Source organism: Triticum aestivum, chromosome 4B (genome assembly GCF_018294505.1).
Source record: "Triticum aestivum cultivar Chinese Spring chromosome 4B, IWGSC CS RefSeq v2.1, whole genome shotgun sequence".
Taxonomy (NCBI): domain Eukaryota; kingdom Viridiplantae; phylum Streptophyta; class Magnoliopsida; order Poales; family Poaceae; genus Triticum; species Triticum aestivum.
Window position 1 is genome coordinate 347,783,021 of NC_057804.1, and position 14,779 is coordinate 347,797,799.

Sequence of the window (14,779 nt, forward strand, 5' to 3'; positions counted from 1 at the left end):
TCTAGCTTTGGACATAAGAATTCTCTTGGCAGGAGCTTTGTTTTTCAAGCCAGGCCTAGTGGATGCACTTGTACCAAATTCCTTCTTGAAAACCTTCTTCTTTGAAGTGACTTCCTCATCAACCACAAAGTCCTCATCCTCTCAATCTGAGGTTTTCTTGTTCCTCTGCCTGGCACTGGCCTTTGGAAGATTGCTTGGAGTACTTCTACTTCCTTCATCAAAGCTGCTGTTTGAGGGACTAGTGCCCTCACTCATATTTACGTGCTCCTCATTTGTTCTGGCTATCACTTTGGTCAGACATCTCTGACACTGAAAGCTGACCCTGTGAATAGATAAGCTGAGATAGAGTAGATGAGAATCACAAAGCATAACCATTTTGCAAAATAAGTGAGTCAAAAACTTAGTTTTAGTTTTCTACAGAAAGCATTTCGGAGCTACCGATATTAAAAACTCGGTGACACCGAAGCAGTTCTAGAGTCTAAACATGCAAGATCGGTCAGACCAAGATGCAGTTCGGTGACTCCGAGTTGCTAGGGTTCCACAGAGAGATGAACTAGGTCACACCGATTGGTATGTTTTGGTCACACCGAAAAATACTTGTGATATGGTCTGAGTCAAATCGATGAGACCAAAATCCTAATATCGGTCAGTCCGAGATGAGTTTCGCGGAAACCTAAACCTAAATTTTTGCATCAAATCTAATCTAACAGAGTTTGCACTGGATAGAGTAGTTTCAAATGTGGAAAGAATATAGGCATTGATCTTTGTGCTCGGAATCGGAGATGGGATGGGACAAAGGGATGAGTTCATACCCGAACTTGGCAACCCGCTATGGTGACAACGACGGCAAAGATTCCCGTTGACGGTGACAAAGACCAACGGCAGGAGGTCGCTTGCAATGAGAAGATGATCTGGAGTCCTCGAGTCGGCAGAGCTGGACAGGCACGGGCAAAGCGTTTGGAGGAATTTCCAAATTTTCAGCCCGTGGGTATATACCAGAATCTGTCAGTGTGACCGAGTGGAACGACTCGGTGGCACCGAGACGCAGAATCACAAGCAGCTACTGCAACTCGATGTGACCGAAAGAATCAAATCGGTTGCAACAAGATTAAAACCTAGATCAACTTAATGAACTCGGTGTGACGAAAAGGATCAAATCGGTTGCAACGAGATTAAAACCTAGATCAACTTAATGAACTCGGTGTGACCAAAAGGGATGAATCGGTCAGACCGAAATGCACTAAGAACTTTTGGAAGTTAAGTCTATGACGAATCGGTGGCTCCGAGTGCTCCTCACTCAGAGGGTCCGAATATGTCTTGATCAAACTTTGTGATGTAGCATGAATAGAGTTTGAGATGAGAAAAGCATAGATAGCTAGAGGGAGTACTTAGGCATTCTTGTCCATTCATTTGGCAAAAAGAAAAGCCAAACAATCAAAGCAACAAATGGATGTCTTCGAATGGAGAAAATATGCAACTAACATGCTCACACAATAAGATAGCAAATGAACATGTGGCAAAACATGCACAAACACTCTAGCATCTATCAAACAATTGGCGATGACTAGGTAACCTATATATGAGTATATTGACTTAGGAGTCAAATGAGCACATTTGATCATAGGTCATACTCATTGTTTAAGCACAAGTGGGGTTACCACTTTTACATAAAGCATTGTTTTGTTCTCACCATTAGACTTGCTTTAGCTCAATTCTTAGAGTAAAGCTCCCCCTAGATGTGATATCCCCTTTTAGAGGGATGAACTAACCTTGGGTTTTGTCGAGGATGACTTCATGTAGATGTTGAAGATGTGGATGCTCAATGTTGATGTAGATCATTTGGAGCAATTCATTGGAGTGAGTTGCGCTTTCAATACCTACATGGGCTAGTCGCACAAGGAACAAACAAGGATATCCATAGACATAGAATGAAGTACACATATGATGATGTCCATGAAAACATTTGGTTACCTTATCCCTTGACTTACCAACAAGAGGGTTTGTGACTCCTTGAAGTAGTGCAAGATGTGGTAGTTGATTGGACTTGTCCTTGCCAATATGAATATGACACTACGGGAAGCAGATAATTTGCCGTCTGTGAATCACAGACGGCAAAGACCTAAATCCAGACGGCAAAGATTTTGCCGTCAGGAAGCAGACGGCAAACTCAGACGGCAAAGATAAGTCGGCAAAGAATAGTTTGCCGTCAGCTTTTCATCAGGAAGACGGCAAAGACTTTGTCGTCACCCAAATACCAGTCACAGACCGCAAAGAAACTTCTTTGCCGTCAGCCAAAACACAATCTTTGCCATCAGCCAATCTACTTTACATACGGCAATTTTTTTTTAAATATAAAAAAATTCACAGGACCGCTAAACATCAAAAGATTTTCCCTGGCATTCTTTATAGGTCGTTTTACACAACAAAACTATCATAGTTGGTTCTCATAACACAACATATATAATTTTTTGATGGTGAAATACAATTCCATTGACCATTGTTGTTCTAAAACAACATCACAATATCCATGAACACTTGTTGTTCTAAAACATCATGAATGAATTTCACAATACAAGGCTGTTTCGTTTCACAAGATAAATAGATTACACACGGATGGATTACACAGAGTAGACACAAATGAATTAGTACATAGATTACAACAGGGATATCTCTCAAAATACAAAAGAATGCAATAGGGATGGGGCTCAATGCGTCCGTCGCTGCGCCGGAGCTTGCCACTGGTGCGGCAGTGTAGCATCGAGGGATGGGGCTGGGGGCCGGCAGGGGCGAAGCGGGACGGGGCGGGCTTGGCGGCGCCGGAGGCAGAGAAGGAAGGGGCCGGCGGCCGACGAGGGACGGGGCCGGCGCCGGCAGCTGACAGGGGCGACGAGGGACGGGGCCGGCGCCGGCAACCGACAGGGGCGCCGGCAACCATGGCAGCCAGTAACAGGGGCCGGGGAAGGCGAGCGAGTCCGTGGCCGGAAGGCGAAGTGGGGTCGCCGGTGTACTATTTCTATAGTCTGGATCGAGGGCGAGAGAGAGGTACGAGAGAGAGAGAGAGTCGTGGTGGGGTGGGGTGGAGGATAAGGTCGTCATGGGTCTGGGGCATGGCGCAGGGCATGTGGGCCGTGGGGCCTGGGGCGTGGGCGTTGGGTAGGGATAAGATGGATGTGTGGACTGGATTCTGCCATGTCACCGATCCAAGTGATGGATCCGTGGGCTGTGTTTCTTCTTTCCGTCTGTGTTTTTATTTACAGACGGCAAAGTACCCTACTTTGCTGTCTGCAAATAAACACGCAGACAGTAAAGACTTTGCCCTCTGCATTTTATATTACAGGCGGTGGGGTCGGGCGTGGGTGGTGGAGGAGAGTGCTAGGGGCTGCCACGTCATCGATCCAGGTGATCGATCCGCGTGGTGTGTTTCTGATTTGCCGTCTGCGTTTTGTTTTACAGACGGCAAACGACATACTTTGCCGTCTGTAATAAAAAATACAGACGGCAAAGTCTTTGCCGTCTGTATTTTTTATTACAGACGGCAAAGTATATATTTTGCCGTCTGTAAAACAAAAAGACAAACGGCAAAGACTCTTTGCCGTTTACAATAAAAAACGCAGATGACAAAATACATTTTTGCCGTTAGTCATTCTTTGCCGTCAGCAGCTGACGGCAAATGTGCTCTTTGCCGTCTGGCCCGATGAAAAGCTGACGGCAAAGATGCCTACTGACGGCAAACTAGCTGTTTCCCGTAGTGTGAGTGAAGTATGTTGGCGGAGTCACCCTTAAGAACTCTCTAGTTCCTCTTCTTTGGGATCCACATCAACTTGATGGGAATCCTTGGGGTTGTAGTAGTACTTGATGAAGTAGAACTTGATGTAGTCTTGGGAACCCACTTGACCAAGGCCTTTGGAGCTTCTTCAAATGCATCAGTTTCCTCTTTAAGATTGTCCTTGCCTTTTAGCTTGTGGTCTTGTGGTGGAAGATCATCTTGAGCTTGTGTTCCCTTGGAGGAAGTAGGGTCATACTTCTCATGTTGAGGAACAAACTTCATCTTGGGGTATTGTTCTTCTTCCCACTCAACTCCATTGGCATTGAACTTGCGTTCAAAACCAACACCTTGATTCTTCTGGTGCCTTCCTTGCTTGCATACAATTTCCTCAAATTGCTTATTTTCGGTAAGGCTCTTGCAAACACCTTTCTCTATAATTCCCTTCAATAAGCTATTTTCTTGCTCAAGTGTAACTTGGCCAAGAGAATCATTAGTGGAATCAAGATAACTACTAGAATCAACATTATTGGAATTAGCATGACTATTGTTACTACTAGAAGAAGAATCTTTCTTACTCTTGTTGCTAGATTTTACTTGTGGCGTGTAAGTAGACAAGAGTAAACGCTTGGCAATCTAAGAAGAACTTTTCTTCTGAAGATCATCATTGATTGCTTTTAAGAATCAATGCTCTTGCTCTAAGTTGAGCTTTTCGAAGCATAGCTTCTCTTGAGTTTTTAAATATTCTCGATGATCTTCCATAGTAGTTTCATGAGTGATGTCTACTATGCAACTTTATTCTTGTAGACACGTGTTGGGCCTCCAAGCGCAGAGTTTTGTAGGATAGTAGCAATTTCCCTCAAGTGGATGACCTAAGGTTTATCAATCTGTGGGAGGCGTAGGATGAAGATAGTCTCTCTCAAGCAACCCTGCAATCAAATACAAGAAATCTCCTGTGTCCCCAACACACCCAATACAATGGAAAATTGTATAGGTGCACTAGTTTGGCGAAGAGATGATGATAAAAGTGTATTATGGATAGTATATATGAGTTTTTTGTAGTGTGAACTATAAAAAACAGCAAGGTAGTAAATGGTAAAACGGAGCACAAACGGTATTGCAATGATGTAAAATGAGGCCTAGGGTGCATACTTTCACTAGTGCAATTTCTCAACAATGCTAACATAGTTGGATCATATAACCATCCCTCAAAGTGCGATGAAGAATCACTCCAAAGTTCCTATCTAGCGGAGAACATAAGACGGAATTGTTTGTAGGGTACGAAACCACCTCAAAGCTATTCTTTCTGTTTGATCTATTCAAGAGTTTGTACTAAAATAACACAGAGCTATTCTTTCCGTTCGATCTATCCTAGAGTTCATACTAAAATAACACCAAAGCAAATTTAGATTTATAATATTCAATCCAACATAAAGAACTTCAAAGAATACCCCAAGATTTCAACCGGAGAAACAAAGACAAAAATGTGCATCAACCCCTACGCCTAGATTACCCCAATGTCACCTCGGGAATCCGCAAGTTGAGTGCCAAAACATATATCAAGTGAATCAATAAGATACCCCATTGTCACCACGAGTATTCGATTGCAAGACATATATCAAGTGTTCTCAAATCCATAAAAGTATTCAATCCAATAACAATGAAATCTCAAAGGTAAAAACTCAATTCATCACAACAAGATAGAGAGGGGAAAACATCATATGATCCGACTATATTAACAAAGCCCGTGATACATCAAGACTGTGACATCTCAAGAACATGAGAGAGAGAGAGAGAGATTTTAAATAGATAGCTACTAGTACAAACCCTCAGCCCCGAGGGTGCACTACTCCCTCCTCATCGTGGTGGGCGCCGGGATGATGAAGATGGCTACTAGTGATGAAACCTTAGGTCATCCACTTGACGGAATTGCTATATTCCTACAAAACTCTACGCTTGGAGGCCCAATACGAGTCTACAACAAGAAGTCGTATAGTAGACATCAAGATCTTCTCTGGCAACGTTGTCGGGGAGGTGAGTGCTTGAAGGTATATCTTTAGATCTTGCAATTGAATCTTTTAGTTCCTTGTTTTATCACTAGTTTGGTTTATAAAAGGAAACTACAAAAAAATTGGAATTGAGGCTGCCTCATATTCTTCATCTTTATCATGTCTTTCTTAAAAATGATGGATCAGAAAATTGTGCTCAATTGATAGAAGAAGAATTCAACAAAATATTTGGCATAAAATTCATAAGTGATAAGCATGATTGCAATTTTGTTAGTATGAATTCTATGAGTATCCAAAACACTAATGATGATTACACTAGTCATGAAAAAAATGTTTCTTATAAGCATGTCATTTTTTTCGAGTGCATGAAATTTGTGAAGAGATGCCTTATTGCCGGTGCACTAAGAACCGGGTCCTTAGTAGCCCAGACTTATGGACAGGCAGTGGTGGTTCCCCGGCAACTAGGTTTGTAGCGACCAGACCTCAAACAGTCTACTCTCTGTGCATCAGTGTCATCCCTGCATCAGTAATGCTGACACACACAGTACTTGAGGATTTATAACAGAGTTTCAATCACGCACTTGTTACATCGAATGTCTCAAAAGAGAACTTATTACAATAATATGGCTTAAGGCCATCTAAATAAGATAATAGCGGAAGGCTTGGAAGATAAAGTGAGTCCATCAACTCCAACGACATAGCTGAGTGAACGACAACGACCTATGGCACCTTACTCAACGCCTGAAAAGTCTGCAACATGATATGTTGCAGCCCGAAACGGGTCAGCACATGGAATATGCTGGCAAAGTAACATATAGAGTAATGAACAGAATAAATGCTATCACTACATGCATATATGGCTGGTGGGAAGCTCTATGGTTAAAGTTTTTGCATAAAGCCAATTTTTTCCTACAACAAAGGAATAAATTTTATTTAACTATCATGGTGGTTGATAAACATTGAGAAGGTTCCTCCAACTCAATCCCAATTAAGCAATATCAATTAACCCAACAAATTAATTTAGAGTGATGAGATCAACATGATAAGCCAAGAACCAGATACTCAAGATGTCCATAACCGGGGACAGGGCTAACCATGATTAGTTTGTACACTCTGCAGAGGTTTGCACACTTTTCCCCACAAGACTCGATCTCCTCCATTGGATTTCTCGCACTACATGGTGTTTGATAAACGTATGACCGAGACACAGTCTTTCAGAAAAATTAACTCTTTACTCTGGGTGAATAGTTACACCTACTTTCCCCTACATCTGCTAGCCCACCACTGAAAGAGGTCATGCAACATACTCAACTATGCTAGAGCCCATAATAGCTTGTGGTTGCACACGGAATTTTCTAGCATGAATAATCTTATGATCCCTTTGAGCATGGCTGGCATTCCATAGGGTAATCACACGGGTACTCCGGGATTCCCTTAGGCAACACTGGATTCTCCAGGTGCCCTGACAACCACTTTGTACTCCAGGGTGCCTCAACCAATCAACCCAGATGTGTATTTAAGTAGCCACCTTAAGTTTACCATTAATTAACAATACTCACATCTGTCATGGATACACTCACCCAATCCACGTCTACGAGCATGGCATAGCAATCCTGAGCATAACGTAGAAGTAACTCCCAATGGTTTGATAATAAAAGGGCAATAGGTTGTACCTCATCGTCTACTTCCCAAACCCACATGTTATTCGAATCCTAACCATGCAATGTTTGTGGATTGAGACTAATGCATAAAAACTGGGTAATAAAGGGATATGATCAAAGTGTTACTTGCCTTGCTGATGATCTGCAAAACCTAGAGACTCGTAGTAGCACGCTTCACACTCCGGGAATTCTATTGCACACAAACAATAGCATACATAAGCACTCAACTAGAAGCACGGGTAAAATTCAAATAAGAAGATCTAACCAGAAAGTTCAATTGAAGAACTCCGGTTTGCAAAAAGAATCAAATCAAACAGAGCAACGAAACTCAAACTATGAAAGAAACAAGATTCGTTTACTAATGTGGACTAAAGTCAAATTTTTTACAGTACCAAAATCATGTTCAAGTTGGTTAAACAGAAAGAGGGCTTCGATACAAAGATCTAGGCACTTGTTTCATCTGATTTGGATAAACGAGCGAAAAGATAAACTAGATCGAAGATCAGGGCAGAAATCACGATCGAAAATAGTCGCGGATGAACCGTGGAAAAATAAAACGAGACGAACAGGCTAATGAACGAACGTTCGCTGTCTGCGACTAACTGATGAACAATGTTTGTTAAAACAAACGTACGGACGAACGTCCGCTGAATAACTAAACCCAAAAAAAACGAACCGATCTAATTAAAAAAACTAGACCTAGGGTTTAAAAAAAACCAAACGGTTTTTCTGAAAAAACGACGAACGGCAGCGGCGGCGTCGGGTACCTCCGGTGAGGTCCGGCGGGGTGGCGGGGCTCCGGCGGGGTGAGTGGCAACGACGGCGCGGCGACGGGAGGCGGCGACGCGGGCGGCGGCGGCGGGGTGCGGGTGGGCGGCGGTGGCTGGCGGGGCGAGGCGGCAGCGCAGGTGGGCTGGCTGGGCGGCTGGCCCTGTTCGGTCCAAGGGACTTTTTTTTAATTAATTCCGCCGAACAGAAAAAAATCCTGAAAATATAAAAAAAATCTAAAAATGCCAAAACAAATTTTCACTGTCTAAATGAAATATTTAGAACAAAGTGAACATTTTTTCTTGGCCTAAAATGCAATTTTTGAAAACGTGCAATTTTTCTAATTCAAATAAAATAGCGACAAAACTCCAAATAAAACAATTATTTGATTTTAACAATTTTCCTCCAATATTTCTTTTATTTTGGGGAAGTCATTTTATCCCCTCTCTTTTATTTTGACATTGGAAATATTTGGAGAGAAAATGATTAAAACCAAATTGATCCCTCTTTCAATATTTGAGAAAACTCAAATATGAAAAATAAATGAAATCCCCAACTCTCTCTATGGGTCCTTGAGTTGCTTAGAATTTCTAGGATCAACCAAAATGCAATAAAATATGATATGCAATGATGACCTATGTATAACATTCCAAATTGGAAATTTGGGATGTTACAAACCTACCCCCCCCCCCTTAAGGTGAATCTCGCCCTCGAGATTCGGGTTGGCTAGAAAATAGGTGCGGGTGGTCCTTCCGTAGATCTTCCTCTCGTTCCCAGGTGGCTTCATTGATGTAGGGCAGAACCCTAGCGGCCAATCTTTCACGTTTGGAGTGGATCCTACGGGAAACACGAAGAACGCGCGGAAGAACACAAGGGAAATCACAGGGGGAAACGAGAGAAACACTCAACCGACAAGTGATTGATCACACAAGGGCTAGATCACCGAAAGCACAAAGTATCACGAGATCCAAAGTCAACAAAGGAAGATACAAGTGTAACCGTTCTTCTCCATGAGGAGGTCTTGATTGTCTTCTCCGGATGGAGGCCTTGAATCCGAATGGATCTTCTCCGAAGAGGCACGGTCCCTCACATGGAGTAGCTCCGGTACGAATGAGCAATGCTCTATCTCAATGAGCTATCACAATGCTAACCCTATCTAGGAGGTGGGAGTGGTCTATATATAGTCTTAGTGCAAAAGAGGGGTGAAATGAAGGGGTACATGGGCCTCAGCCCACAGCTGGACGCAGCCAGGGTCCGGACGTCCGTGGGGTACCGGTCGTCCGGAGGCTAGCGGGGTCCCGGACATCCGGGGTTCTTCGGATGATCGTAGATTCGGTTTTGTTGATAGGCGCACGGTCGTCCAGAAGCCTTCGGATTGCCGTAATTTTTGTTCTATGGTCGCTGGCACGGACGTCCGTAGGGGCTTGGTCGTCCGGAGCCTGGGAGTGTCCGGTCATCCGAGCTCGGCCGGTCGTATGTAACCTGGAGCTCTGGCCTGCCTTTCTTCTCTCGGCTGTAGCACCTTCCGGGGGTCGGACGTCCGTGCCTGGCCGGTCATCCGGGTCCTGTAGCTTCCAAAGCAGTCCTTCCTCTTGGTCTTCACGCTTGGTGTCCTCGCCACCTTGGCCATTGGATGTAGCCGTCCCGTGGCTCTCCTCCAAGTACCTGATCACGCATAGATTCTCCGTATGAGGTAGTAGCCAAGTCTCGTGAGTAGAGAGAGGGAGTTCGGAGAGGAGCGAGTTCACCTTATCTTCGATAGCCTTTGCTCGAGCTCTTGTCATGGGTCCAAGTGGAGTTGAGGGAGATGTAGGTACGTCCATGGGGATGAGCGAGGGATGCTCCGCATCATCTCCCCCCCCCCACCTTGGGAAAGATCCGACCTCGGATCAAAAGTTTCATCACCATGGTATGGAGCGAGGTCCTTGACGTTGAAGATGTCGCTCACATTGTACTTGTCTCGTGGGAGGTCGATCTTGTAGGCGTTGTTGTTGTAGCGTGCTAGCACCTTGAAGGGTCCATCGGCTCGAGGGAGAAGTTTGGACTTGCGTTCGTTGGGGAAGCGGTCCTTGCGAAGGTGTAGCCACACGAGATCGCATATGTTGAAGATCATGGGTTGCTTGTTGACGTTGAGCTTGGACGCTAGGCGTTGTGCTTGGCGCTCGACGGTGTTCCTTGTATCCTCATGCATCTTCTTGATGTAGCTTTCCTGTGCACTCGCATCCATGTTGGTTCGCTCTTGTAGAGGAAGTGGTAGAATATCCAATGGGGACAACGGGTTTAAGCCGTAGACGACCTCGAAGGAGGACTTGCCGGTAGTCAAATGTCTTGCACGGTTGTAGGCGTACTCGGCGATGGGTAGACATGCCTCCCACTCCTTGATGTTCTTGATCAACACTCGAAGTAGAGTGGAGAGTGTCCGGTTCGTCACCTCCGTTTGGCCGTCGGTTTGAGGATGGTATGCAGATGAGAACAAGAGCTTGATTCCGAGCTTGGCGCATAGCGTCTTCCAAAAGTAACTCAAGAACTTGATGTCACGGTCGGAGACGATTGTCTTTGGTACTCCGTCGAGGCGCAAGATTTCCCTACAAAAGACATTTGCAACATGTGAAGCATCGTCTATCTTGTTGCAAGGAATGAAATGTGCCATCTTAGAAAATCGGTCCACAACAACAACCACGGAATCCTTTCCATTTTGAGTGCTAGGCAAACCAAGTACAAAATCCATGCTAATGTCTTCCCAAGGTTGATAAGGAATAGGAAGAGGCATGTAAAGACCATGGGATTGAGCTTTAGACTTAGCTTTGCGACATGTAGAGCATCGGTTGGTGAAGCGTGAGACGTCACGGAACATCTTGGGCCAAAAGTAGTTCTCGGAGAGCATGGCGAATGTCTTGTCGCGTCCAAAATGTCCCATGAGTCCGCCTCCATGAGCCTCTTGCAAAAGTAGCAAACGAAGAGAAGACTCGGGAATGCATAGTTTGTTAGCTCTCACAAGATAACCATCCTTGATGTAATATTGTTCCCAAGATGTATGCGTCAAACATTTAGCATAAGGATTAGCAAAATATGGATCATTAGCATACAAGTCTTTTATGTGCTCAAAGCCAATAATCAACTCAAGTTTAGTGACAAGCGTCCATATGCGGGAAAGTGCATCCGCAACTACATTTTCCTTACCCTTAATGTACTTGATCACATAGGGGAAAGATTCAATAAATTCACTCCATTTGGCATGACGCTTGTTCAACTTAGTTTGACCTTTTAAGTACTTAAGCGTTTCATGATCGGTATGGATGACAAACTCATGAGGTCTAAGATAATGTTCCCAAACATGTAGCACACACACTAAAGCATACAATTCTTTATCATAGATGGGTAGTTAAGTTGAGCACCGGAGAGTTTTTCACTAAAATATGCAATGGCTCGTTTTTCTTGCATCAAAACTCCGCCAATTCCGGTACCACTTGCATCACAATGAACCTCAAAAGTTTTGTCAAAGTTGGGTAAAGCAAGAATCGGAGCATGAGTAAGCAAAGACTTGAGCTCATCAAAAGCGGTGGATTGCAAAGATCCCCAAACAAAAGGAGCATTCTTCTTACTCAAAGCATGTAAAGGAGCGGCAATAGTGCTAAATTCTTTCACAAAGCGATGATAAAAACCTGCAAGACCAAGAAAGTTACGCACTTGTTGCAAATTGGTGGGTTGGGGCCAAGTTTTAATTGCTTCAATTTTAGATTCATCAACATGGACACCCTTGGAAGAGACAACAAAACCCAAGAAAACTAGCCTGTCAGCACCAAACGTGCACTTTTTCATGTTGGCATAAAGACGTTCCTTGCGAAGCATTTGCAAAACAGCCCTAACATGATTAAGATGCTCTTTCATGGATTTGCTAAACACAAGAATATCATCAAAGTAAACCACAACAAAGACTCCAATATAAGGTCAAAGCACAAAATGCATAAGACGCATGAAAGTACCAGGAGCTTCCGATAAACCCATAGGCATAACTAACCACTCGTACAAGCCAAATTTGGTTTTGAAAGTAGTTTTCCATTCATCACCCTCTTGTATGCGCATTTGATAATAGCCACTTTTAAGATCAATTTTTGAGAAAAAGGTGGCACCGCTAAGTTCATAAAGCATATCATCTAAGCGAGGAATGGGATGCCTATAACGAACAGTAATAGCATTTATAGTTCTAAAATCGGAACACATGCGGAAACTTCCATCTTGCTTAGGCACAAGTATAACGGGAACGACACAAGGACTTAAGCTTTCACGTACATGACCATTGTCGATTAGTTGTTGTACTTGCCATTGGATCTCCTTAGTTTCTTCTGGGTTGACGCGGTATCGAGCTTTGTTTGGGAGAGGCGCTCCGGGGATGAGGTCGATTCGATGCTCAATGCCTCGTAGAGGAGGTAGACCCGGAGGTAGCTCATCGGTGAAAACATCTTGGAATTCCTGCAAAAGAGATTGAAATACTAACGGTAGCTCGTGAGAGGTGTTAGTTTTTGGTTCCCCATCCTTGCACACAAGGACAAAGTGCATAACACTCGATGGGTTCTCACACACTTCTCTCATCTCACTTTTTGTGGGAAATAGGACGAGGTTTTTTCTCTAGGAGAAGAGGCGCTCAAGTTTGGCTTGTGGCTCTCACTCACTTTTTGGTGGATCACTTTCTCACTCTTCTCTCCATGATGGGTGGCTTGCTTGTCGGCTATCACTTGACTAGGAGACATAGGTCATAGCACATACTCCTTCCCTTTCATCTTGAAGCTATAGTGATTGGTACGCCCTTTGTGGATGACACCACGGTCGAATTGCCATGGTCGACCAAGAAGGAGGTGGCAAACGGACATTGTGTAACGCCCCGTATCCGATGCGCCAGGTGTCCGCCAGTTATTCGCCGTAGTTGCCATGTCATTTGCCTGCGTGTTGCATTTTATCATGTCATCATGTGCATTTCATTCTGCATACGTGTTCGTCTCATGCATATTTTCTCCGTTGTCCGTTTTGCAATCCGGCGCTCCTATGTCCTCCGGCGTCCCCCTTCTGTCTCTCGTTGTGAGCGGGTATTAAACTTTCTCGGAATGGACCGAGGCTTGTCAAGTGGCCTTGGTATAGCACCGGTAGACCGCCTGTCAAGTTTCGTGCCATTTGGAGTTCGTTTGGTACTCCAACGGTTAACCGGGTAACCGTAAAGCCCCTCTCTCTTTGCAGCCCAACACCCTTCCAAATTGGCCCAAAACCCATCTAACTCCCCTCCATGCTCTCAGTCGTTCGATCACGATCACGTGGCCCAAAACCGCTCCTCATTTGGACTCTCCTAGCTCCCTCTACCTATAAATATGTGCCTCCCCCGTCCAAATCGCAGATGAAACCCTAAATCCCCCCTCCGCGCCGCCGGACATGTCCGCCGACGGCCGGACACGTCCAGCCTCCACCTCACCCCGGCGAATCAGGCGTCGCCACGTCATCGCGTTGCCGCCCGCAGCGAATCCGCCGCCGCCACGTGTCGCCCACGCCTCCTCTCTCTCCTTCCCGCCGCCGCGTCCCGCGAGGCCCACGGCCGGCCCGCCCGCGCCCGTGCTAGGCCCAAGCCGGCCCACACCTCCGCCCGCCTCCTCCCGCGCCCATGCTTCGCCGGAGTTCCCCACCGGCCTCGCCGGAGTGCCCCGGCGCCGCCGCCCCGCGGCCTCCCGCTCACCGCGCCCCGAGGCGCCGTGCCTTCGGTCGCCAGAGCCGCCGCCGTCCCGAGCACCTCCCGCGGCTCCTCCTGCCCCGCCACCAAGTCGCCGTCGCCGCCGCCTCCGCATTGCCGCCCGCGCCGTCCGCGAGCTCCGCCGCCGCGCAATGCTCGCCCCGTGCCCCGTCGTCCCCTGGCCGCGCCGCCCATCGTCCCCGAGCACCGCCGCCGCCGGTGACGTCTCCGGCCGCCGCGCTCGCCAGAGGCCTCGCCGGAGCCATTGCCGCCGGATCTGGAAGAGATCCACCGCTCCCTTCATCCAAACGCGCGGTTCTCCCCTGGATCTCCCCATCCCGCACGATCTCGTCCAGCTTCCCCGAGGTGATATTTTGCCTAAGTCCCGATTATCTGTGTAATTTTCATGCCATGTTCGTCATGCCGTATCTCTGCATCCGTAGCTCCGTTTTGTGTGTGTAATATGTCAAATTGTTCGCCTCAACGAGTACATCATTTTGTTCGATTGCATCATATTCGTTTGGCTATGTTACCGCTTTTGCTCAGCCCCTCTTATAGCGTTGCTAGTTGCAGGTGAAGTTGAAGATTTCTCCATGGTGGACAGGATTTTGGTTGGGATATCACAATATCTCTTATATTATTATTAATGCATCTATATATTTGGTAAAGGGTGGAAGGCTCGGCCTTTTGCCTGGTGTTTTGTTCCACTCTTGCCGCCCTAGTTTCCGTCATACCGGTGTTATGTTCCCGGATTTTTGTGTTCCTTACGCGGTCGGGTGATTTACGGGACCCCCTTGACAGTTCGCTTTGAATAAAACTCCTCCAGCAAGGCCCAACCTTGGTTTTACATTTGCCTCACCTAGCCCTT